The sequence below is a fragment of the Protopterus annectens genome, chromosome 6.part1 (assembly GCF_019279795.1).
Source record: "Protopterus annectens isolate FY-2018-M chromosome 6.part1, PAN1.0, whole genome shotgun sequence".
In the NCBI taxonomy this organism is placed as follows: domain Eukaryota; kingdom Metazoa; phylum Chordata; order Ceratodontiformes; family Protopteridae; genus Protopterus; species Protopterus annectens.
The window spans coordinates 31,833,347-31,857,331 of record NC_056738.1 but is presented as its reverse complement, the minus strand read 5'-3'; the positions used below and the strand labels follow the sequence as shown (position 1 = coordinate 31,857,331).

The following is a 23,985-nucleotide window of genomic DNA, read 5'->3' as shown; positions in this document are numbered from 1 at the left end:
ATTCCATTTTCACACCCTTCTAAAAATGAGAGGCATGCCAAACCTGCCACACAATCAAAGGGCAGAGGCACAAAGGCAAATTACAGATCTCATAAACATGAAAGCTATTCAAGAGGTACCTACGCACGAACAAGGTCAAGGTTTTTATTCCAGGCTATTTCTGGTACCAAGGAAGGGAAAAGATTGGAGACCTATTTTGGACCTATCCATCCTAAACACATTTCTACTGCATCAAAATTCAAGATGCTCACTCTACAGCAACTTCTTCCCATGCTGGGCAAGGAGTCTTGGCTGGTAACATTGGACCTCAAGGAGGCATACCTGCATGTCCCAATCAGACAAAATTGCAGAAGGTACCTCAGATTTCTTGCAGGTTCAACCCATTATCAATTCTCTGCATTGCCCTTTGGCTTATCTACTGCACCCAGAGTATTCACGAAATGCCTGGCATCAGTAATTGCCTACTGCAGACTTCAAGGGATACAAATATACCCCTATTTGGACGACTGCCTGATCCAAGCGGACAGCAAGCACATTCTTCTGAAACATCTGACTTATGTAATAATGTTGTTGAACTCTCTGGGATACACAGTCAACAAAAAGAAATCAAGGCTAATACCCTCTCAGAAGATAATTTTCCTGGGTGCCAATTTGGACACAAACACCCAGATGGCCTACCTCATGCCAGAGAAGCAGGGGCAACTAATTCAATACTTCAGAACACTAGCAAATTGCATCAGGCTGACTGCAAGGAAAATCCTGCAGGCTCTGGGATTCATGCATCTTACTAATCCCATGTGCAAAGCTGCATATGAGGAAACTACAATGGTACCTGAAAAACATATGGTCTCAACACAGCCACAGTTTGGAAACAATAATACCACTAATTCCATGTCTGCAAAAGGAATTTCTGTGGTGGGCTCAAGCATGTCAAACAAACACAGGTCTTCCATTCAGCAAGCCTCAAGCAAATCAAGTCATCACAACAGACGCCTCGGACTACGCCTGGGGGGCGCACATGACAGAGATCGGTGCATTCAGGGCAAATGGTCCCAAAAAGAAAAGCACCTTCACATCAATCAAAAGGAAATGCTAGCAGTAATAAATGCTAGTATAGCTTTCAAGGACCTTCTACAACCAGGTCAACTATTGATAAGAAAGGACAACACCACAGTTATGTGGTACATAAACAAACGGGGAGGAACACATTCTTACCCCCTATGCAGACTGGCCATGTCACTTTGGAACATGGCCATGGACTTACAAATGGAACTACAAGCACAGTACTTGCCAGGCAAGGAAAACACGCTGGCAGACAACCTGAGCAGGAATATGACAGATCCACACGAATGGAAATTGCATCCAAAAGTTTTTACAGAAATAATCCAAGAATGGGGAAGGCCAGACATAGATCTCTTTGCCTCCCACAAAAATCATCAATTGACAAAATCCTGCTCAAGTATTTTCCATCCAAAGGCCTGGAGAGTGGACGCTGTCTCTTTCAGTTGGACATCAATGACAGTTTATGCCTTCCCACCTCTTCCTCTGCTGCCCAAAGTTCTATTGAAAACCAGAGCAGACAGACCAAAGATGATTCTCATTGCTTCGGACTGGCCAAGGCAACACTGGTACCCACTCCTGAGGAGCCTGACGCATTCCCCACCATGGACCCTGCCTCTAATGCCTCTTCTTCTGACTCAGCACAGCTTCAAAACTCTTCACAGCCAGCTAAAAACACTCAATCTAGCTGCATGGAAGATTCCTTAGCATCACAACAGGCCCTACTCTCCAAGGAGGTGCAGGATGTCATTTTGGAGGCCAGAAGGCCATCAACTAGAAAAGCTTACTCCGCAAAATGGAAACTGTTTTGTGTCTGGAATGACAAAAAGGGCCAGGATCCTGGAAAACTGAATTTACCTCAAATACTACAATACTTGTCTGAGCTGCTAAGCAGTGGACTTTCATTCTCCTCCATCAAAATCCATGCCTCAGACATTTCTGCAGAATACAACACTGATCTACCTTTATTCTCTCACCCTCTCTTAAGACCGTTCCTCAGAGGGGCTAAGAATTTAAGACCTCCAAGGAAACAACCAATACCTGCTTGGGATCTTAATTTCATTCTGGAAAAACTGACCTTGCCTCCCTTTGAGCCAGCTGCCTCATCAGATTTGCAATATTTGTCCTGGAAAACAGCTTTCCTTCTGGCTATCACCTCCGCTCGTAGAGTTTCAGAACTACAGGCTCTCATGGCTGTCCAGCCTTTTATCATCTTCCATCAGGACAGAGTTTCCTTACGAACCAACCCGTCCTTTATGCCTAAAGTGGTATCCAGGGTAGCTTTAAATCAGGCCATACATTTACCTACTTTTTATCCTAATCCTCAAAACAAAGGGGAGAGATTACTACATTCCTTGGACATCCACAGACAACTGCGTTATTTGGACAGAACAAAGTCTTTCAGAAAATCAGAACAGCTCTTTGTGTCCTATGCGGTAGGAGCTCAAGGAAAGCCAATTTCCAAACAGACAATCTCAAAATGGATAGCCCACTGCATACACTTTTGCTATTCCTTTCATGGCAAAACTGTACCTACAGGCATTAGAACTCATTCCACCAGGGCCACAGCCACCTCTGCAGTCTTCCTCAGAGGAGTTCCTACCAAGGATATTTTGGAAGCAGCCACTTGGAGTTCTGTGCATACCTTCTCCAAGCACTACAACCTACAATTATACTCCAAATCTAGAGCGGGCTTTGCCACTGCAGTCTTGCAGGGCATTTTGGCTCCTCCTAGTGCCTACCACCCCTTTCTTAGCTTTGGGATTCTACCCATCTGTTATGACTGCAGCTGTATGCACGATGAACATAGTACAGTTTTGTACCTACCATAAATGTAGATGTTCGAGTGCTAATACAGCTGCAGTCCAGGTTTCCCTCCCTCCTTCCCCTCTTGGGACAGGCCTATAGGCTAACACATCCTCATACAACCTGATTGGGGTATTCATTTATGATGTATTTGCTTGCAACTACTGTATTTTGATTATATTGCACTGCATTATTACACAAATTTATGTATTGCCTTCCTTCTAGGGGCACCTGACATCTGGGGCAAGAAAAACTGAAGAAAATGGCGTCGGCTGGTTCCTTTATATCCCTGTCGCACTGATGTCAGGGAAGAAGCGACGACAACCTACGCCGGACCTAGACTTTGGAATTCAGCCGACCGAGGACCCGCCTGACGGCAGGAGAAACCCATCTGTTGTGACTGCAGCTGTATTAGCACTCGAACATCTACATTTATGGTAGGTACAAAACTGTACTTTGTGTACCTACCATAAATGTAGATGTTCGAGTGTATTCACTGTTGCAGTCCAGGTTACCCACCCACCATCCCCCTTCTCTTTGCTGGGACTTATCTGCACTTCTCTATCCTACACACCCTATTTGGTGTATTTGCTTGTAGATAAAGGAAATGTTATTTTTGTGCATGTATTTTTATTGGCATATTTTTCAGCCTACCAATTTGGGGGCACCTGACATCTGGGGCAAGAAAAACTGAAGATAATGGCATCGGCTGCTTGTTTTATACCCCTGGCGCACTGACGTCAGGGAAGAGGCGATAGCAACTGACGCCGGACCTAGACTTTGGAATTCTGGCCGACTGAGGGTAGCCTGCCAGCAGGATAACCCAAGAGTAATGACTGCAACAGTGAATACACTCTAACATCTTCATTTATGGTAGGTACACAACTGTACTTTCATCTTCCTACCTACTTTCCCAATCCCTAAAACGGGTTGGGGGGTAGATCTTGCATTCTCTAGATGATCACAGGTAACTCATTTTAATATTTTACATGGATAAAATTAAATCCTTCTGCAAGACCGACCGGTTGTTTGTATCTTTTATGTCCACTAAGCTGGGACAGCTAGTCTCCAAACTAACTACTGCAGCCTGGATTGCAAAGGCTCTCTTTCTGCTACTCACACCACAGTAAGACCTTACCTTCCTGTCCTAAAGCACTTTCCACTAGGGCAACCATTTCCTCAGTGGTTTTCCATAAAGGAATAGACTCCAAGTCCATCTTAGAGGCAGCTACTTGGCCCTCTGTATACACACTTGCCAACCACTATAAAGTCGATGCTTTCTCCAGGTCTAAGGCAGCTTTTGCTAGGTCAGTCCTGTCTGGACTGCTGAACATCTCTTCACAACAACCAACCTCCCTTCTTGCCTTCCTCCTTCAGCTCAGGGAATCGCCAATATGGAACAGTGAATCTGATGCTGTTGTTTTTATTCTTTCCTCAACGAATGGGTTCAGATACGATCCTTTGATATGACTCTGCCACTTTTTGCAGTTTAGAATCTGGCTGTCAAGCTCCTCCCTGTACCCATAATGCCCCAGATCACTGCCTTACCTCAGATCTTGTTTGACGTTCTAGCGATAGGTCAGGATTTTGCACTGTTGAGCTCTAGGCAGTTCATTCATTAATTGTGAGTGATGATAGATATTTTATTACTGCTAAATTTCCTTTTTTTTTCAGTGCATTCCTCTCTCTACCCTGTTTTAGAGTTAGTTTAGACTTTTTCTTCTACTTAATGTAGACTGTGTCCTACCATCGTTGATGGACTTCTTTTTCTTAGCTCTCTTGAGGTAATCTTTAAACCATTGCTGGTATTTTTCTCCTTCCTTTCCTTTAAAAAAAAAATTGTTTATTCTAAACTGTGGTATAGTATTCTGGTATGGCGGAAAAACCTACCGGATTTAAGAAATGCACTTCTTGTAGGCAGAAGATACCCAATTCTAATGCCTATAGGGAGTGTGTGTGTTGTTTAGGCTCTGCTCTCCTTCAGATTTCATGAGACATCTTTGCAGATTTTAATGCCAGGGCAGTAATTGAAAGGTGTAATAAACTAATTTTGAAAGGTTTTATTGCCTGCTTCTTCTTCTGCAGTACTTTATTCATCAGGGGCTTAAACTGCCTCAAAGCCACAAGACTTTGGAGACCAGGGAGTCCAGAAAGCACTCCCCTGTTCGATTTTCTTCTTCCTGTCTGAGTATGGTGCTCACATCGAAAATAGAAAAGGCCTTGGGTCTGATCTCATCGGAATTCTGCTACCCCCTAAGGTTAAAAAGGTTTTGGATCCCACTTCATCAGATGTCACACATCCAGGCAAGTATGCTTGGATCCGCGCTTCTCTCCAGAGCCAATATCGCCAAGATTTAGGGTCTCCTTTTCTGCAGGAGACTCCAGAAAAGACTTCTCATTCTCCCTCAGCATCCTACTCCATCAGGTCTTCCCGGAATGTTTCTGAGCATGATTTACATAGGATGATGAGAAAGTTCCTTAGAGCCGAGATCCAGATGCAGGTCCTTCATGATCTGTCCCTCATGGGATCTGCGAGTCTGCAACATTCACACCCTTTAGTGACTCCTCCACCGATCCGACCTGTGGTTTTAGAGCTGTTGGATCTGAACATTCCTAGAGTTGAGGCATCAGATCCAAGAATGTTACCTTCCTTGACCTTGACTCTTTCTCTGATTTCTTTGGCTCTGATTATCTCTGAGCAGAGCAAGTCTTCGAGCTGAAGCGTCAGCATCTGGTCTGGGGGGGATGACTTTGACTCAGAGGTTTCGTTGCCATCGCTTCCCCTCAGTGCTTTGATATTGGACATCTCTGGTTTGATTCCCTCCTCAGGGACAGAGCCCAGAGGAAGTGGAATATTAGCTGATGTGACCGAGAGCTTCGGATCAGCTCTGGGGAGGCTGATTTCCACTTCTCCTGGACCTTCTGCTTTCAGGGTAGTGGAAAGGATATTCTCCATTCCAGGGAATTCTTTGGCTATCACTTCCTTGGATCCTATTCCCATTCCTCCTCTGGATCTGAGTGCCAAGTCTTATCATCTTATTCCACAGGGACAGCCAACCTGTAAGAGCTTCTAGACAGTCCCTGCACAGGGCTTCCCCTTTCTACTGACACTTCTCCAGAGTATCCCACTGAAGAGGTTCCTTGGAAGAAACTGTGCAAAAGGGAGGACTTAATTCCCCTCCGGAATCATTGACAGAGGACACTGATTTTGATGAAGGGGAAGAGTCCCTCAGATCTCCACCGGAAAACTTCTCATTTGGAAACATTTTAGAAATCCTGTACCAAAAAGTTGGATGGTCTTCCCAGAACTCTTCTCAGGAGGAATCAATGTTCCTGGAAGCCTTTGGTTTTGGCCTGTCTGCATCTTGGGTTACCCTCTCTCCCTCCTCCCCCGTGGATGACGTTGCCAACCTTCTCTCCTGCTGGGTATGGAAGGAGCCAGACTCCGTAGTGACATCCCCCAAACAAGATCCTCAGTGCACCACCAGACAGACAATATTGGTCCTAGGGGATTCCTGTAGCTGCCATGGTTGTTGCGGCAGCCACAATAAAGGAGCTAGCTGAATATAACTCCTTTGTCTACCCCCCCTAACAGATGGTCCAGAGCTTTGGACAGATGTGGAAAGCGAGTAAATACATCAGCGACTTTCGCTTTATGATAGCTGAATTACATGGCACATTTTACTAGGTTACAGAGGGACTTGGTAAAGAAACTCTAACTCTACCCCTGGGTCCATGTCGGCTGAGGAAGTAAAAACTTATTCTTTGCGACTGGCCATCTTACAGGCTATATCGAATGCGTCCATGAGGTTAATCTCTCATATGGCTGAAGATTCCTCATGGGCCATGGGCACAGACATATCCATTAGTAGACATGCCTGGATGCGTTTGTGTGACTTTGAGGAGGCTAAAATGTCATTCATCAATGCTCATTTTGATGGATCTTCCTTTTTTAGGCCAACCATTAAAGAGAGACTTTCCCGTAATGAACAAGATGAAAAGACCCTAACTGGCTTAGGAATCTGTTTTTCTACTCCGCAGACATTATTCTTAAGAAATTAGTGCAGAGGTAAGAAAATGTCGTTTTGGAAATGTTGAGGGCCTTTTCAAGATTCATATGGAGATTTTTCTCCCAGAGGGGGAAATAATTATAGGTTCATAGGTTCATACTAGGCTATCTGCCCTAGGGCATTTATAAGCCTAGCCAGAGTGTGTGTGGCTTTCGCCACCCCTTGGGATGAGAATACTAAGCCCATTTAGGGTTTAATTTACTGTGCCTCTGTCTAGTAGTGACACAGAGTTGACCCCCGGGGTAAACCTACGATCTCCCATCCAGATTTCTCTTGAAGAGAGTCAGTGAGGGGCTCTGCCTAACATGGACTGGGATTCTGTTCCAGAGTGTAGGGAGCCTCTGGGTTATGAATCTGTCTCTCCAGCACGTCCTTTTTATTTCTGTGTTGAGGTTCAAATCTCTTGCTCTCGTGGCTCTGATGGATTTGGATTTTCTGAGGTGGAGCATGTCCATTAATTCGGGATTGGACATGGCCTTGTACGTCAGGCATAGATCACCTCTGAGTAGGCGGTATGTGACTGAATAGAGCTGGAGTTTCTTCAGCTGGGCAGCATATGGCATATGTTTGAGACCCTTTATCCTCTTGTGAGGAACTTTTGGGGTCTTTCTAAGCTGCAGGTGTCGGGTAAGATACATCCCGAATGGGGCATTGTACTCAATCATGGGCCTGATAAGAGAAGAGTACAGGGGCACAATGACCTCTCTTGATCTAGATGTGAATCCCTTCATGATAAGGTGGGCAATATAGAAGGTCTTCCTAACCACCTTGGCAATGTGAGTGCCAAATGAGAGGCTACTGTCAACTTGGGTCCCTAGGTCCCTGATTACCTCTTCCGTACTTAATGGATTACTACCTATGTGGTAATTTGTGGGTACCTTGTTTTTCCCAAAGGGTATGACTATACATTTCTTGGCGTTCAGTTTAAGGCCATGGCTCTGGCACCAATTATCCATTTCTATGAGGCCTTTCTGAAGGATGCTTGTGTCTGCTGGAGTATCAATTATGGCACCCAGTTTGCAGTCATCTGCGAACTTTGTCAGCCACAATCCTCCAATGTTTGCTTGCACCTCGGAAAACTAAATGCCGAACAAGAGGGGTCCCAGGACTGAGCCCTGTGGGACACCGCTTGTGACTGGCTTAGAGTCTGACATGGCTCCAGCAATTCTGACCTTGTGGGTTCTGTTCTTGAGCCAGTTTGCAACCCATCTTGTGACATACGGGTTTACATTTAAGCTGGTGAGTTTGTCTATGATGCCCGAGTGGGGTATTGTGTCAAAGGCTTTTGCAAGGTCAAGGTAGGCTGTGTAAACCGCCTTACCCTCATCAATGGCCTTAGTGACTGTTTCAAAAAAGTCAACCAGGTTCAAAAGGCAGGATCTGCCCTTGACAAAGCCGAACTGGGTAGGGTCCAATGTCTGTAGGTCCCCAATGTCTTTGTTTATGAGTTCCATAATGATCCTTTCCATAGCTTTGCAGACCAGGCTCGTCAAGCTTATGGGACGGTAATTTCCAGGGTCCGTAGAAGCACCTCCTTTGTGGAGTGGGACCACTGTTGCTGTACGCCACTCTTTGGGTACGTATCCTGTAGTAAGGCTAAGATTAAACAGCAGCCTTATGTGCGGGTTTAGTTTCTCTTGGAGTTCATGTAGCACGCAGCCCGGGACACCGTCCGGTCCCATTGATGCTGTGTTCTTAGATTTGGAGAGGGCAGCTCTTACCTGAGCATCTGAGATGTTTGGGAGGCTACACCCTGCTGGGATACATATTTCTCCTTTTGGGGGGGGAGGGGGCAGAGAAATTTGCACTGAACCTGTCTTCCAGAATGTTGGCAATGTCTGTGGGTTCAGTGTATTTTGTGTCATTTTGGACTAACTCTGAGCATATCTGGAAGTTTCCACCCAGGTTTCTAACATAGCTAAAGAAAGCCTTGTGTTTGTCTTTTGTGTTTTTTGCGATTTTTCTCTCTAAGTTGGCCTTGGATGATTTTATGAGTGAACGTAGTTTTTTGCTAGTACTGATCAGAGATGCCTTCCCTTTTAGGGATTTTGCTCTGTCATGTAGTAGCTTCCTCCTCCTGTTGTAAAGTTTGTTAATGGCTGGGGTCCACCAAACAGGACGCCTACCTTTGGGGGAATGGGTCTTGGTTTTATTAAGGATTGCATGATCCATGCATTCTTGAAGGTGTCCGTAGAAGACGTTTATAAAGGATTCAGCGGTGTGGGCTGTGGTTTCCACTGGCCCTGGGGCCTTGAAGGATACCACTTCAGTCTTAAGAAGTGTAAAGTCGGATTTTGAGAAATTCTTTACTGTGATCTTTTGTGCAGGGGGTGGTTGCGGGATGACGATTTCCAGTGAGATTAATTTATGGTCTGATCTCACCAATGAGGGGTATACTTCCGGTGTGGAGCATTGTGACCCCATGTTTGTGATGATCAGGTCTAGTATATTATCTCCTTTTGTAGGAGTGATGCCTAGTTGTTCCATCGCATTTGAGTTTATGAATTCTAGGAACCTTTGGTCTAGGGTGTTTTGGCTTGAGTAATGCTCCCAGTCTATGTTTGGGTAGTTGAAGTCTCCCAATATGATGGTATTTGGAGAGATATTCATACTCTCCAGTGTCTTCAGGAAGGCTGAGTGGGGTTCCTGAGTTTGAGAGGGTGGTCTGTAGCATGCTACAAACTGTAGGGCAGTTTTGCCTATGGTTAGTTGCCCCTAGATGGTCTTCGATGCTTCGTGCATTGCCACTAACCTGGAGGTGTGGGTATCTTTGATGAATATGGATACTCCCCCTCCTTTTGTGGTTCGGTCCGAGTTTTGAGGCCGGAAACCATGATATAAGGTATAATCTGGTAGTGCTGGGGTGCTCTCAGGAGCCTTGAACCAGGTTTGTCACTGCACAGACATCGATGTTCTCCGTACTGAGGGAGGGCTTCAAGAGTGTGCATCTTGAGGTTTAGACTTCTGGCGTTGAGCAACATTACCCTTCGTTTTTTTTTCCAATTGTGTTTTCTAGGGAGGTGGGTTTGTCTTTTGAGCCTTGCCTAAAAAAGGCACTATGGGGGTGGCAAGAGCCTTGGCCAATATCCGGAAGCCCAGGGGTGACAGGTGCAAGACATCCCTTGCGAAGCAGCGTGGCTTGTCAAGCATGTCATCCCAAGCAGACAGACATTGGATCCCCTTAGAATGACACCAGTAATTAAGCCAATTGTTAAAGCTGATCATTTTGTCTTTGTACTGTGGCATCATTCTTGGTGAGGATAAAATGCTGCTCAGGGTCAGGGTCATACCGGCCTGGGCTACATAATCAGAGAGCTCCTCTATGTCTCTTTTCATGTAGTCCAGGGAGGTACGTCTCAGGTCATTCACACCAGCATGGGCAATGACTGAGTCATATTTGTACTTGCTTTGGAGTGACCTGAGTGCTTGTGTTATGTGGTGGATTTTAGCGCCCAACAGGCAGCTTACTGTAACCCTCTCCTGTTTAGCACACTGACTTTGGGACCCATGGGATCCATGGGACCTGATGGTGTCCCCGGCTGTGTGCTCCACGAACTCAACGAGGAATTAAACCCACAGCTAGGACAGCTGTTTAATCCTAGTCTTACCTCTGGATACGTACCCAGGGAGTGGCGCACTGCAACTGTGGTCCCACTTCACAAAGGCGGTGCCTCCACCGACCCTGGAAATTACCGGCCCATTAGCTTGACAAGCCTTATCTGCAAAGCCATGGAGAGGATCATAATGGACCTCATAAATAAAGACATAGGGAATTTGCAGACTTTGGATCCATCCCAGTTTGGCTTTGTCAAAGGCAGATCATGCCTTCTAAACTTGGTTGACTTTTTCAAACAGTCACCAAAGCCATTGATGAGGGAAAGGCAGTCCATACAGCCTACCTCGATCTGGCGAAGGCCTTGATACAATACCCCACTCGGGTATCATTGAAAACTCATCAGCTTAAATGTTAACCCATACATCACAAGATGGGTTGCAAACTGGCTGAGTGACAGAACCCACAGGGTCAGAGTTGCTGGCGCCATGTCAGACTCAAAGCCTGTCACAAGTGGTGTACCACAGGGCTCAGTCCTGGGCCCACTCTTGTTTGGCATCTACTTTTCAAGTACAAGCAAACACAGGAGGGTTATGGCTGACAAAGTTTGCAGATGACTGCAAACTGGGCCATAGTAGAAAACACATCTGACACAGATATCCTTCAGAAGGGTCTCACAGAAACGGATAACTGGTGCCAGAGCCATGGCCTAAAGTTAAATGCTAAAAAGTGCATAGTCATACCCTTCGGGAAAAACAAGGTTACCCCTAGCTACCAAATAGGTGGCAATCCACTGAGCATAGAAGAAGTTATCAGGGACCTGGGGACCCAGGTTGATAGTAGTCTGTCATTCGACACCCATGTAGCTAAAGTAGTTAGGAAGACCTTCTACATTGCCCACCTTATCATGAAGAGATTCTCATCTAGATCAAGGGAGGTCATAGTCTCCCTATACTCATCACTCATCAGACCAATGATTGAGTACAATGCCCCATTCGAAATGTATCTGACCCGACACTTGCAGCAGCTGGAGAGGCCACAAAAGTTCCTCACCAAAAGGATAAAGGGTCTCAAACATCTGTCCTATGCTGCCCAACTGAAAGAACTCCAGCTCTATTCAGTCGCTTACCGCTTGCTCAGAGGTGACCTTTGCCTAACATACAAGGCCATGTCAAACCCAGATTTGATGAATATGCTTCACCTCAAAAAATCTAGATCCGTCAGAGCCACAAGGGCGGGAGACTTAAACCTCGACACGGCTATTAATAGGACACGCTGGAGGGATAGATTCATCACCCAAAGACTCCCTATGCTGTGGAATAAAATCCCGGTATATGTGAGGCAGAGCACCTCGCTGGCCTTGTTCAAGAGAAATCTTGACCAATGGATGGGAGATCGCAGATATACCCCAGGGATTACCTCAGTGTCACTGCTCAACAGAGGCACAGCAAAATAATGGGTATAGTTCCCCATACTAAAGGGGTGGCGTAAGCCACAAAACTATGGGCTAGGCTTGTAAATGCCCTCGGGCAGATAGCCTAGTATGAACCTATGAACCTATGAACCTATGTGTTGCATGTGCTATGTCTTTAGGTAGTGGTCACTTGGGTGTCTGCTTTGGAGGCCTCTGTTGTTTTGGTAGATTATTAATTGGAGCCTCCGAGTATGTTTTTGTGTGTTTATGTGTTTGGTTTGCAGTTGTGATAGGTCTATGTGAGACTGGGTTTGTGGTGTGCGTGGTTACCTTCTCCTCCTGACTGGTTTTGCCAGTATTGAGTTGAGAGAGCTCAGCCTCCAGTTTGGCTATATAGTTGCATCTCTCACATATATTTGTATTTGCTGGGAGAAGGAGAGGGTTGTCTGTGTACATGAGGCAGTTGTAACATTGCCTCAAGATTCCCAGATTCACCAGTTGAACAGGAGAGGACGCCAGCAACTGACCCTTCGACATGCTAGAGTAGTGTAAAGGATAGCTGTGTACCAGAGTCAGAAAGGACCTATAGGGAAATGGGTACTCAAGGGGATTTTAAGTGAATGAAGTGCTCTCTTTTTGTTAAGAGTGCTTTATCTGTATAAAAATGCTTTAGGAGCAAGTACTGGGCTATTCAGATAGAGAATAGACTGTTTAGATTACAAGTAGAGCAGTTCTAAGGGAAAAATTGAAGAGCAGACTTTGCGGAGCCAGAAATAGTTTAAACTTGATTAACCGGCGCTGCCCGATGCTGCTCTATGGACAACTTTGCACTAATTCGCGCTAAAGCGGGCTTTATAGCAGGGGGGTGGAAAAGAGGTAGGAATGACCCAAAAAGGCCAATAAACTACAAGTTGCTGGGCTGGAACCACTCCTCTAGGGACAAATAGGTTACTCAGTGCTCCCCACTCCCACTGGTGAACAAAGAAGCTTCCTCTTATCCAAATAAGGATATGGATAGCACAGGAACTATGACAAAGCCCAGAGATCAGCAATATCTGAAGACTGGACTATTCTAGTTCAGTAAGGTGGGAAAACAAGGATTTTTTTTTTCTTTTTTTCAGAGACGGAAGAAAAAGATACAGTAACAAACAGTAAACGGCTAACTTTTAAAGTGCACAGTTAGAAGCAACACAAATACAGTATAAACAATATGCAGAGCTGATTTCAAGGGTTTTTAGGCAAAATGCAGTCGAGATACAGTAGTCAAAAAGAAAGCCAGAAAAAAATACTTATAAATCAAGGAAAGTCACGCTTTCACTCTCTGCTGCTTGTAGAACTCTGCAGGACACCACGAGGAGCTGTGCTGAGTCGTATACAAGCGCAAAAGCGCGCTAAAGCAGGCTTTATAGCAGGGGGTTGAAAAGAGCTAGGAATTGACCCAAAATGGCCAATAAACTACAAGTTGCTGGGCTGGAACCACTCCTCTAGGGACAAATAGGTTGCTCAGTGCTCCCCACTCCCACTGGTGAACAAAGAAGCTTCCTCTTATCCAAATAAGGATATGGATAGCACATGAACTATGACAAAGCCCATAGGCTTTCATAATGGAAGGTGCTGTCCAAGTGGCAGATGGGATCTGCAAAATCAAGTGTCTAGAGATTCCTTCTTGGACTGACCTTTCCAGTGTTCCTGAAAGGTTGCCGAACTGTTCTTCTTTGGAGACAGTCTGGGGACGCTTGTCTTTGCACTCAGAAGCCTGGGCAGTCATCACAAAAGACAAATGGGTGCAAAGAATTGTATCCAGAGAATGTTTTATTCCCTTTTTACAAAACCTGCCATGGATAAGTAGTCTCCCTAGTGTTTCACCCAATCAACAGGAGCAAGCAGCCCTGGAAATCCAAAAGCTGCTAGAGAAGAGTCATCCAAGAAGTCCCACTAGACCCTAAAGAGGATCTGATTTTTACTCAATGTTCTTTTTAGTGCCAAAGAAAACAGGGGATCTCAGACCCATCCTGAAACAAATTCATAATGAACTCCAACTTCCAGATGTCCACAGTTGAGTCCATTCTGCTGTTGCTCCAGAAAGGTGACTGGATTTGCTGTATAGATCTGAAGGATGCATGTTATCACATAAAAATGAACAGAAGATCCTGAAGATTCCTTCGCTTCTGTCTGGGAGCCAGTATTTGTTCAGGGCCTTGCCCTTTGGTCTCATCCCAGCCACCAGGGTTTTCACCAAATGTATGGCAGTGGTTGCAGCTCATCTCAGACTGCATGGATTCAGGGTGTTTCCTTATTTAGATGACTGACTTCTCACTGTATCAACCAGACATCTATTAATAGCAACCAGAGACTATCTTTTTCAGTTGGCTCACTCTTTAGGTTTCACTGTAAATCTTGCAAAATCCAAACTTCAACCAGTACAGATCTTGGAGTTTATAGGGTGTCACCTAAACACAGTTGAGTCTTCAAGTGTTCTTACCACAGAGCAGAATTCTTACCTTAAGGTTACATGTCAGTCAGGTTCTGTCTCATTTTCCTCCAACCAGACTGGTTTTAAGAGCTCTAGGATCACTGGCTTCTGCAGTCATATTAGTACCAGCAGCTCATTTTCACATGAGGATCCCTCAATGGACTTTATTACTACAGTGGTCCATTTTACACCAACCCTTACAATTTCCAATGAAACTGTCCAGGAGATGCAAGGACTCATTAGTATGGTGGATCCAATTCAATGAGATTTGCTAAGGCCACGCCTTTAGCCTTCTTCCACCCACAGGCACGCTGACCACACACGTCTTCCATTTTGGGTGGGGGTGGGGGGGCATTACTTGGGACAAACAATTCAAGACACCTAGACCAATTTGCATATAAATATCATGGAGATGAGAGTGAACCTATTAGCATTGCAGGTGTTCCAGAACTCTGTTCCTCTGGGGACATTTGCTATTCAAACTGACAATATGTCAGTGGTTTGGTACATCAGCAAATGGGAAACCAGATCTTACCCTCTTTGCCGAAAACCAGAGAGAGTTTGGCAGTGGACGATCTCTTCAAGTTGCTTTTTTATAGTGATGCAAATTCTGGGGAAATCAAATGTACTAGCGTACAGGCTCAGCAGAACTGTTCTGATGCCTCACTAGTGGTGTCTGTCAGTCAGTGGTAAACATGATCTTCCACAAGTGGGGTCAACTATGCTGCAACCTATTTGCCTTTCCTGTCTCTCAACAAGTGCAGTAGGTTCTTTGCCCTAATTCCCCCTCTGAGAAAGTTACCAAGAGATGCTCTAGTCCACATTTGGTTCTCAGGTCTTCTTTATGTTTGTCCTCCCCTACTCCTAATTCCCAAGTTTCATCAGAAAGATTTTAGTTTGAAGAGCAAAGTCATCTTCAGTTCCCCCTTTTGGCCTCAGCAGATTTGGTTTAAATTCCTCTGGTCACATCTAATATGTCCTACATGGCCACTGCACCCAAGTCCAGATCTCCTCTCACACCTGTCAGGCCTGACTCATCCGGACGTACCAGACCTCAAATTGACTGCATGGTTTCTCCAATTCCAATGACTGCTAGACATTCCAGGATTTCCTCTCCTGTTCAAAGAATTTTGTTTTCATCTCAGAAACCCTCCACAAGAAAGATTTATAAAAGTAAATGGAAGAGAGTTTCCTTATGGGCTCAGCAGTGAGATTTAGATCCTTTCTTTGCTTTAATCCCTGCTGTCTTAGATTTTCTAACGTATCTTTTTCAAGGTGGGGCCCAGTTTTTCTACTATTAAAGTTCAGCTGGCTGCCATTTTGAATTTTCATACCTGAGATGATAATTTTCCTTTGGCATCATCTAAGCTGTGTAAGGCTTTTCTTTAGGGTACCTTTGTTTACTTAGGCCACCTAAGGACCCTATACCACCTCTTACTGTAGTTTTACAGAGTCTAATGCAGTCACCATTTGAACCCTCCAAAAAAGTAGACCTCAAGTTCCTTTCTTGGAAATCCATTTTTCTTGTTGCCATAACTTTGGCAAGGTGAGTCTCTAAACTCCAAGCTCTTTCTTCAAAATCACCTTACTTGATCTTCCATAAGGACAGAGTTGCCTTGTGTACAAATCCACCCTTTTTACCCAAAGATGAGTCAGAAGCAAACCTCAATCAAGTCATCAATTTTCAATTTTTCTTTTTTAATTTGAGAATAAAGGGAGAATACATGCTCCATTGTTTAGATGTACAAGTCAACTTTATTTTTATCTGCATAGAACAAAAGAAATTAGGAGGACTGTTCAATTATTCATTTCCTTTGCCAAAAACAAATTGGGTTAGGCCTGTCTCAAAAACTATAATAGCCAAATAGATAACTAGTTGTAGTTCTCATGTGCTCTCCTTAAGAGGATTGACCTTGCCAAGACAACGGAAGGCTCATTCATCTAGGTCCATGGCTACATCATCTGCTTTTTGGTCCAGAGCTTACACTGATGATGACTGTGCAGCTGTCACTTGGTCTAAAGCTAACACATTTGTGGCTGATTATAAATTGGATATCATTTCAAGGAATAGAGCTGCATTCAGTTCTGTGGTACTTCGGAACCCATGAGGGCCACCTAAGGTTACTGTAGCTGGGGACTCTGCCCCGTTCATTGAGGAAAGAATAAAAATGACAACATCAGATATTTAAGTTATGTACTTACCATAACTATGCATCTGATTGTCAATTTTCATTCTGTCCTCAACTTATGGGTTTGGATCCGACTTGGCCGTTGGAAAAGCTTGTGGCAACCACTAACACTCGAGCTACTCGCTTACTACACTGCACCAACCCCAATTACCTCAGACCTCGTTTGCAGCTTGAAAATGAAAGACATGGTCCCAGCTGCCCTCAAGCAGATAAGTGATAGTTCTCATTTCTCTCATTATTTTTGAATACTGGTATTGCTAATTTTTTCTAAATCTAGGTTTCTCCTATTGTTAAACACCCTTTCCACCCTTTTAGTATGGTTGTACTCTCTTGTGTACTATCGCTAGTATACTTTCTTCTACAGTTCTGCAGTTCTTAATACCATTGTTGGTATTCCTGCCCTTTTCCCTGACTATCTTAAAAAAAAATTCTGTTATTTAATAAATAATGTTTCATGAACTAAAAGATAATTTTTCATTTGCTTTTTGTATAATATGGCTAATGAAGACAAAAGCCCAACTGGGTTTAAAAAATGTGAGAAATGTGGGGACACAATTTCTTTCTCTGATGCCCACAATGCTCTGTGTGTACTGTTTGGGTCCACTCCACTAACAGGAAAACTGCGATATGCCATTCTTTCAACCCCAGAACTCTGGTGGAACATAAAAATGAATTGATCCTTAAGGGGTTCCTTCCCTCTTCTTTTAGCAAGGTGTTATCTGGAGCTTCCATATTCTGTAGTACATCTTAAGGAAAATCTAAGAAGAAACCTTCTTCGGATCAATTTTCATTCTTCCTCAAGCTCCATCAGGTCATTCCCAAAGACAAGTACAAGGAGTCCGAATGGAGAGATGAAAAGTCAGCAAGAAGAGAGTAGTAGTGCTGAAATTGAATTCATCCTCAAGTCTTGGTGAGTACCTTCGGAAGGGGGACCCTGTTTTCACAAAATCTCACCAAGGCGACACTGATATGTAGACTGTATTTTTCTAGCATATATCATGGACAGAAGTAGGTCAAAAATTGAGAGATAGATGGGTGCACAAGACCCAGGCTAAAAAAAAAAGTGCCCACTCCTGGTAGGCACACTGGTGCCAGGACTGGAAAAATTGACAGTGTAGATTCCTCAAAATATGGAACCATTCCTACAGTGGTGCCAGGCCAGGCCCAGGGGGAGGATGCCCCCCCCCCTTATTGTAGAAGGAAGTAGCAGTCCACAAAAATCACAAAAACCTGATAGGCCAAAGAAGAACCATAAGACATTAGAGTGGATTATTGAGGATAAGAATTTAAATTATGTATTTTTACTATTATGCAAAAAGTCCAGAATTTCCAGACACTAGATATACAAAATGATTGAGAGAAATTAGAGGAAAGAAAAATACTTCCATAAGAAAAACTGTCAAAAGCTTCAAGTGAAAATTTGCATTCATTAATGCAACAGATTTGTGAAAAACAGTATATAGATTAAGAAACTTTGATCTGTTTGTAAAAAGAAGCATCTGAGGAAGTGCAAAAATATAAACAAAACCTTGAGATATTTGAAAAGTATAAAAAAGAAATATGGTCATGACATAGAAAGAGAGATTTGATATGGTGCACTATTTATGAAAAGGAGAAAGCCAAACTAATCAATATAAAGAAGGCAGCCCCAAAGATATTCGAAGAGAAATACAGGCAGAGGCATCCGGATATGGTAAATTTAACAATAAAAAAAAATCACAAAGGTGGAACGTAGAAAAGAAGGTTAGTAAAGTAGAAGTTAAAATAGAAGTTGAAGTTATGGAGTGCCTGCGAAGTGAAGGATTTGGTGTAGAAGGTCTAACAGGTTGCATCACAGCATGATGGAGTGAGTCCCCAAAGTAAGGAGAAACGGGAAGATCAGGAGACATCTGTAGAAGAAATGTGGACATGGGGAAAGAAAAAGAGATTTAATATGGTGTAATGTTTATGCAAAGGAGAAAGCAAAACTAACCAATGAAAAAGAGCAGCACCAAAGATATTTGAAGAGAAATACAGGCAGAGGGATCCGGACATGGAAAACTTTACAGTACAAAAAATAAGAAGACAAAGAGGAAAATTAATAATGGAGAAGTTAAAGAAATAGAAACTGAGGTTATGGAGTACATGTTCACTTGAAGATAAACAACAAGGAAAGAAACAGGAAACTGTGGAAACTCTGATGCAGTCAATGTTGAGGAGTGATAGGCCAGTGAGTTCCTATATGACAGAGCAACGGATGGCACACGATGAAATTGAAAGAAATTGCCACTGGAAGATGCTATAGAACTTTCTATAGAATGCCCGCAGGAAATGAAAAACAAGGTATGTGCCCTCAGTTTGGAAGAAAATGAGCTAAGAGAAGAGTGCTTGACTTAATAAACTTGGTTAGATATATTAAGATCAATATAAGAAATAGGCTGCAGAAGGTCAGTAAAACCCCAAAAGTCAGAAGTTGATAAAACAAATGAATGCAATAATTAGGACTGTCCATAGAGGCCCATGTGATATAACATAAGTAAACAGGATATATTACTGTGCTGCTAAATTAATAACTGATAAAAGTTCTACCACAGGAACATAGGGTAGAAAGGAAGGGAATAAATTGAATACCATCATGGAATTATCGATTAGAGAAAACTGTAGAGCAATTAAGACAAGAAGTGTTACTGTTAGAACACTATTGAAGGAGGGAATAGATAAAAAATACTAAGATAGATGTGAGAAAAGTGATGTGCAGTGTTGGAACAGACTAGGATCTATCGTACTATTGCAAATAAACTAAAAATGTCAGCACAGGTGGGAAAACTTAGAACATGCACAGATAAATATAAAGGAAAAGTACAAAATAAGCAATTTATTGATGATCCAAAAAGTTTTATAGAGAATTGGGGGAAAAGATAAGAGGAATTGAAAGACTGACAAAAAAAGAAATAGATACATTTTGGAGAAATATCTATGAAGATCGTGTGGAACATAATAAAGATGCTAAATGGATAGAAGAAGTAAAAGAAAGAATGAGAAGTTTAAAGGTACAGGAGATGAAATGGGATGAAGTAACAGCCAGAGAGATTGAAACAAAGTTAAGAAAAGCCTCTAACTGGAAAACCCTTGGCCCAGCTGCAGTACCTAACTTTTGGTTAAAAGTATTAACATCTTTGCACGAAGATTTAGCCATGAATAAGAACTATTTATATGCCCACCCCAAACAGACACCAACCTGGCTAACAACAGGCACGACAGTGGTTCTACTTAAGAGTGAACCTGCAAGCTACCCTAAAAATTATAGACCAATAACTTGATTTCCGACGACGTATAAACTGTACATGGGAATTGATGATGACATGGTTTATAGTTAGAAGAAAACTCAATTATGGCAGTAGAACAAAAGCGCAATAAAAGTCATAAGGAACAAAGGATCATTTGTTGTTGAATAAAGTCATACGGGAGAACTGTAAAAGGATGAAGCATTTAAGTATGGCATGGATTGACTATAAAAAAACATTTGATAGTATCCCACATTCATTGATAGAGTGCTTAAAAATGTATAAGATGCACCCTACACTGATCGACTACATTACAGTGACAATGAAACAGTGGCAGACCACTTTGCAATTAAGCCATGATAAAGGACAGATTATTATCCCAGGGATAAAAATTCAAAGGGGAATATCCCAAGGTGACTCTGTCACCATTGCTATTCTGCCTTGCCCTTAACCCATTAAGCTGTTAACTAACAGTTTAGGCCATGGCTACAATTAGACTCCTAGAAAACAACAAAGTGCAAAGACTTCCCATTGTTTCTTTGTGAATGATTTAAAACTGTATAGCTCATCAGATGAGGAACTGAAAGCATAGCTGCACGTTGTCAAAACTTTTTCAGATGATATAAGAATGTCATTTGGTCTTGATAACAAAAGCAACCTTTAAAGCAGGAAAACTGCAGCACCAGGAAAATATCAGTTTGACAAGAATGTGATATAAAAGAACTTGAGCAAGAGAGAGTGTATAAATGTTTGGGAATTGATGAAGGAGCAACAATAAAGTATGAACAAATGTGAATAAAACTTGGTAAGGAATACTTTAGAAGACTTAAATTAATTCTGAAAACAGTGTTGACATCTAGGAACAAAATCCAAGCTATAAATCAGTTTGCTCTTCCTGTCCTAACTTACAGTTTTGGAGTGATTGACTGGCTTCATGCTCACCAAATGATTTATAAATATCATTGTATACCAAGATCATATAGTCCCTATTCCGAAGGAGGGATGGGCCTCCTTGAAATTGATTACATGTATAGATCTGCAATTGTTGGACTCTGCACATATCTGCTGACCTCACAAGACGAAAATCTAGTGAAAGTTTTGAAACATGAGGAGAATAAATCTAAGATGACTTCTCTGCTTAATTTAGCAGAAGCATATTGGCGTCAGGCAGGAATGGAAATCAAACCAGAAGGAAATAAAAATCAGGCAGCAAAACAAAAGAAATAATATAAGGTGAGGGACCAGATGAGAAGGCAAGAAATGTGGAAAAAGCATAAATATAGTTGCAAGTACAGAAAACTTCTGGAAGAACCTCATGTTGATCAGGAACAAACACAGGAATGGTTAAGGAGAGGCGACTTCAAACCAAGAGATGAAAGGTTAATATTGGCAGTGGGCTACGTACACGCTGGTTTACAAAGTTCATTGAACATGTGAGAGAAACAGACAAATGTAGGTTTTGTAAAACAGAATTGGAAACAGTTGCACACCTTGTTTCTGGTTGCGAAGTGCTAATGGCAGAAGGACTGTATACTGAAAGGCATAATAATGTGGCAAGACTGTTGCACTGGAGATGGTACTGAAGTGGCTGAAAACATGAGCCACAAAGCATCGTAGAAAATGATGAATTCTACATCACATGGGATCAACCATTAACAACAGTTCAAAAGACAGATGCTAGAAAAATGGATATAGTGGTCCAAGAAAAGAAGACAAAAGTAGCATTGATCACTGAAATCACCACACCCAGTGACTACAGCGTCTTGCATACAGAGAGAGAGAGAGAGACAGTCATAAAATGTCAGGATTTGCAGGCAGAAACAAGAGCAATGTGGAAGAAAGATACCCAGACAGTTCCAATAGTAGTAGGAGCAATGGGTCTTATAAAAAATAATCTACAATCATATTTAAATATTACCAATACATGCAACTCAATACGAATTGCAGGAGTCATTACTGGGCACATTGCAGGTGCTGCAAAGAGCACTTCTGGATGACTTAAAAGATTGAAACCATAATAATTTCATGAACTTTAATCGTACTTTGACTTAGGAATGAGGTCCATTCCCGCCATGGTATTGGAAACCGGAATGATTTGGAGAAATTAAAAAAAAAAGGGGGGGGGTAGGTAGGAGGGGAAGCTGTCAGGAACCGTTGTTCCTTTTTGAGTCCCTGTTCTGTTCTACTACATCTTTTTCTATCATTATTATGGTTATTTTGTATTTTTCAAACATAGCTTAGAAGCAGCAAACTTTATCTGAGGTAAAGCAGTGATCAGGAGCATTATGGGTAAAAGGAGGAGCTTGAGAGTCTGATCCTAGACTACAAAAAGTGGTCAAGTCAAATCTGAACCCATTCGTTGAAGAATGAAAATGGACAACACAGATGCATAGTTATGGTAAGTACATAACATAAATTTTCAGTCAGGACATATTACAGTTCTATAAAAATTTACCGTAATAGTAGATGTTGTTCTGATTTACTGTTGCAGTGTTCCATCCAAGTCACCATCATCCCCTCTACTCTCTCTCTTCCATATTCTGTTGTCTTTCACTCTTTGCTCTAACCTTTACTCTCTCTTTGATGGGTAAGGAGGAGTTTTCGAGCTGTACCCCCCCAAGTTGACCAATCTGCTCTCTGTCTTCAGGCCACTGGCTTGGAGATAGATGTACCCATGCTCGTACATCTATCTTTGTACCCCAACGCATACGAGCTAAGGTCATATGTCAGATGTATGACCTAGGGAGTGTAAAGCTTTGGCACCCTGGCTGGACATCATTGTTGACAACACTTAATGTCAGAAATACTGCAACAGTGATCAGTAGGACATCTACTGTAAGTTCTTACACACATCTGCACTTTCCTAGTGCCCAAGAAAGAAAATGTTTGGAGACCAATACTGTCTTTCTTTCGTAAACCTGTTTTGTGATAGCACCCAAATTCAAAATTGTCACTTTACAGACTGTTACCTCTTCTTTCTCTTTTAAGCTTCCCGGTAACACTAGATTTAAAGTATGCTTATCATGACATCCCTATTCATCCAGACATCAGACATTTCTTAAGGTTGTGTGTGGCTGGATCACATTATCAGTTTTCTGCTTTACCCTTTGGACTGCCCCCCCGGACTGAGTGGTCACAAAGTATCTAGTTCCAGTTATAGCTCATTGCAGGGTACAGGGTATCCACATTTTTCTATAGTTAGACTTTCTCATCTTTGCAGAATCTTTTCTCTTACACAGGTTGGGATTCTAAGAGAACATTCAAAAGTGTTTCTTGACCCCTTCACATCAGCATTGTGCTCCTGGGATTTTAACTAGGCACCTCAATTCAGAGAGTTTTTCTTCCACAGGAAAAAAGTGGATGCATTCCTAGATCCATTTCCAAGGTTTCCCACTCAAATTTTGGTCACGGCGAGGGAATATCTCAGTATTTTGGGTATCACGACTAATAATGATTCTCATGATACCCCTGGCAAGACTCCACGTGAGAAGGATACAGTTTGTTTGTGTCTTTCGGCTTTTCCCGGTTAGGGGTCGCCACAGCAGAACTCCGGTCCGCTAATAATTGGTAGTTGATTTTTACGTGCCGAGTTACCAGCCCTGACTCACAACCTTCAACGAAGGTATGCCCATACACGCATGTCTCCAGTGGTATCTGAAATCTCTTTGGTCTCAGCACCTATACCAACACCCTTTGTCTTTTCTAATCTTAGTGCTGGGGTTCATCAGAAGAGAAATCATTTTGACTGAGACAACAGATATGCCTTAATCCAGATCTCCCCTTCACCCTCCCTCTTCCAAAGCAGTTGGTCACCACAGGCACCTTGGACTTTGCTTGGGGAGCATTTTCAGGAGGGATAAAGGGTGTGTAGGACACCAAGGACAGATGGAAGTGCATAAGTGTCAAGGAGATACTTGCCCTGATCAAGGCTCTCAACTCTCCGAATCATTTTTGGTCCCTGGAACCTCTTCAAGTTTTTACAGATAATACCTCAGTCATTTGTATATCGACAAGCAAGGCAGAACCATGTCTTACTCCCTTAAGCAGACTAGCCATGTTAGCTTGGGATTAGTGTTAGATCACAGTCTCACTTTACTGGCATCCTACTTCTCGTCAGCGCAAAATTGTCTGGCAGACAGGCTGAGCAGGGCAAAGGCA

General features: G+C 42.9%; 1 protein-coding gene across 2 annotated transcripts in view; it reads left to right on the top strand.

Moving 5' to 3' along the window:
• Positions 1-23,985, top strand: part of DNAJC5G (DnaJ heat shock protein family (Hsp40) member C5 gamma) — a 564,813-nt gene that overhangs the window by 125,166 nt on the left and 415,662 nt on the right. The window lies entirely within an intron of this gene.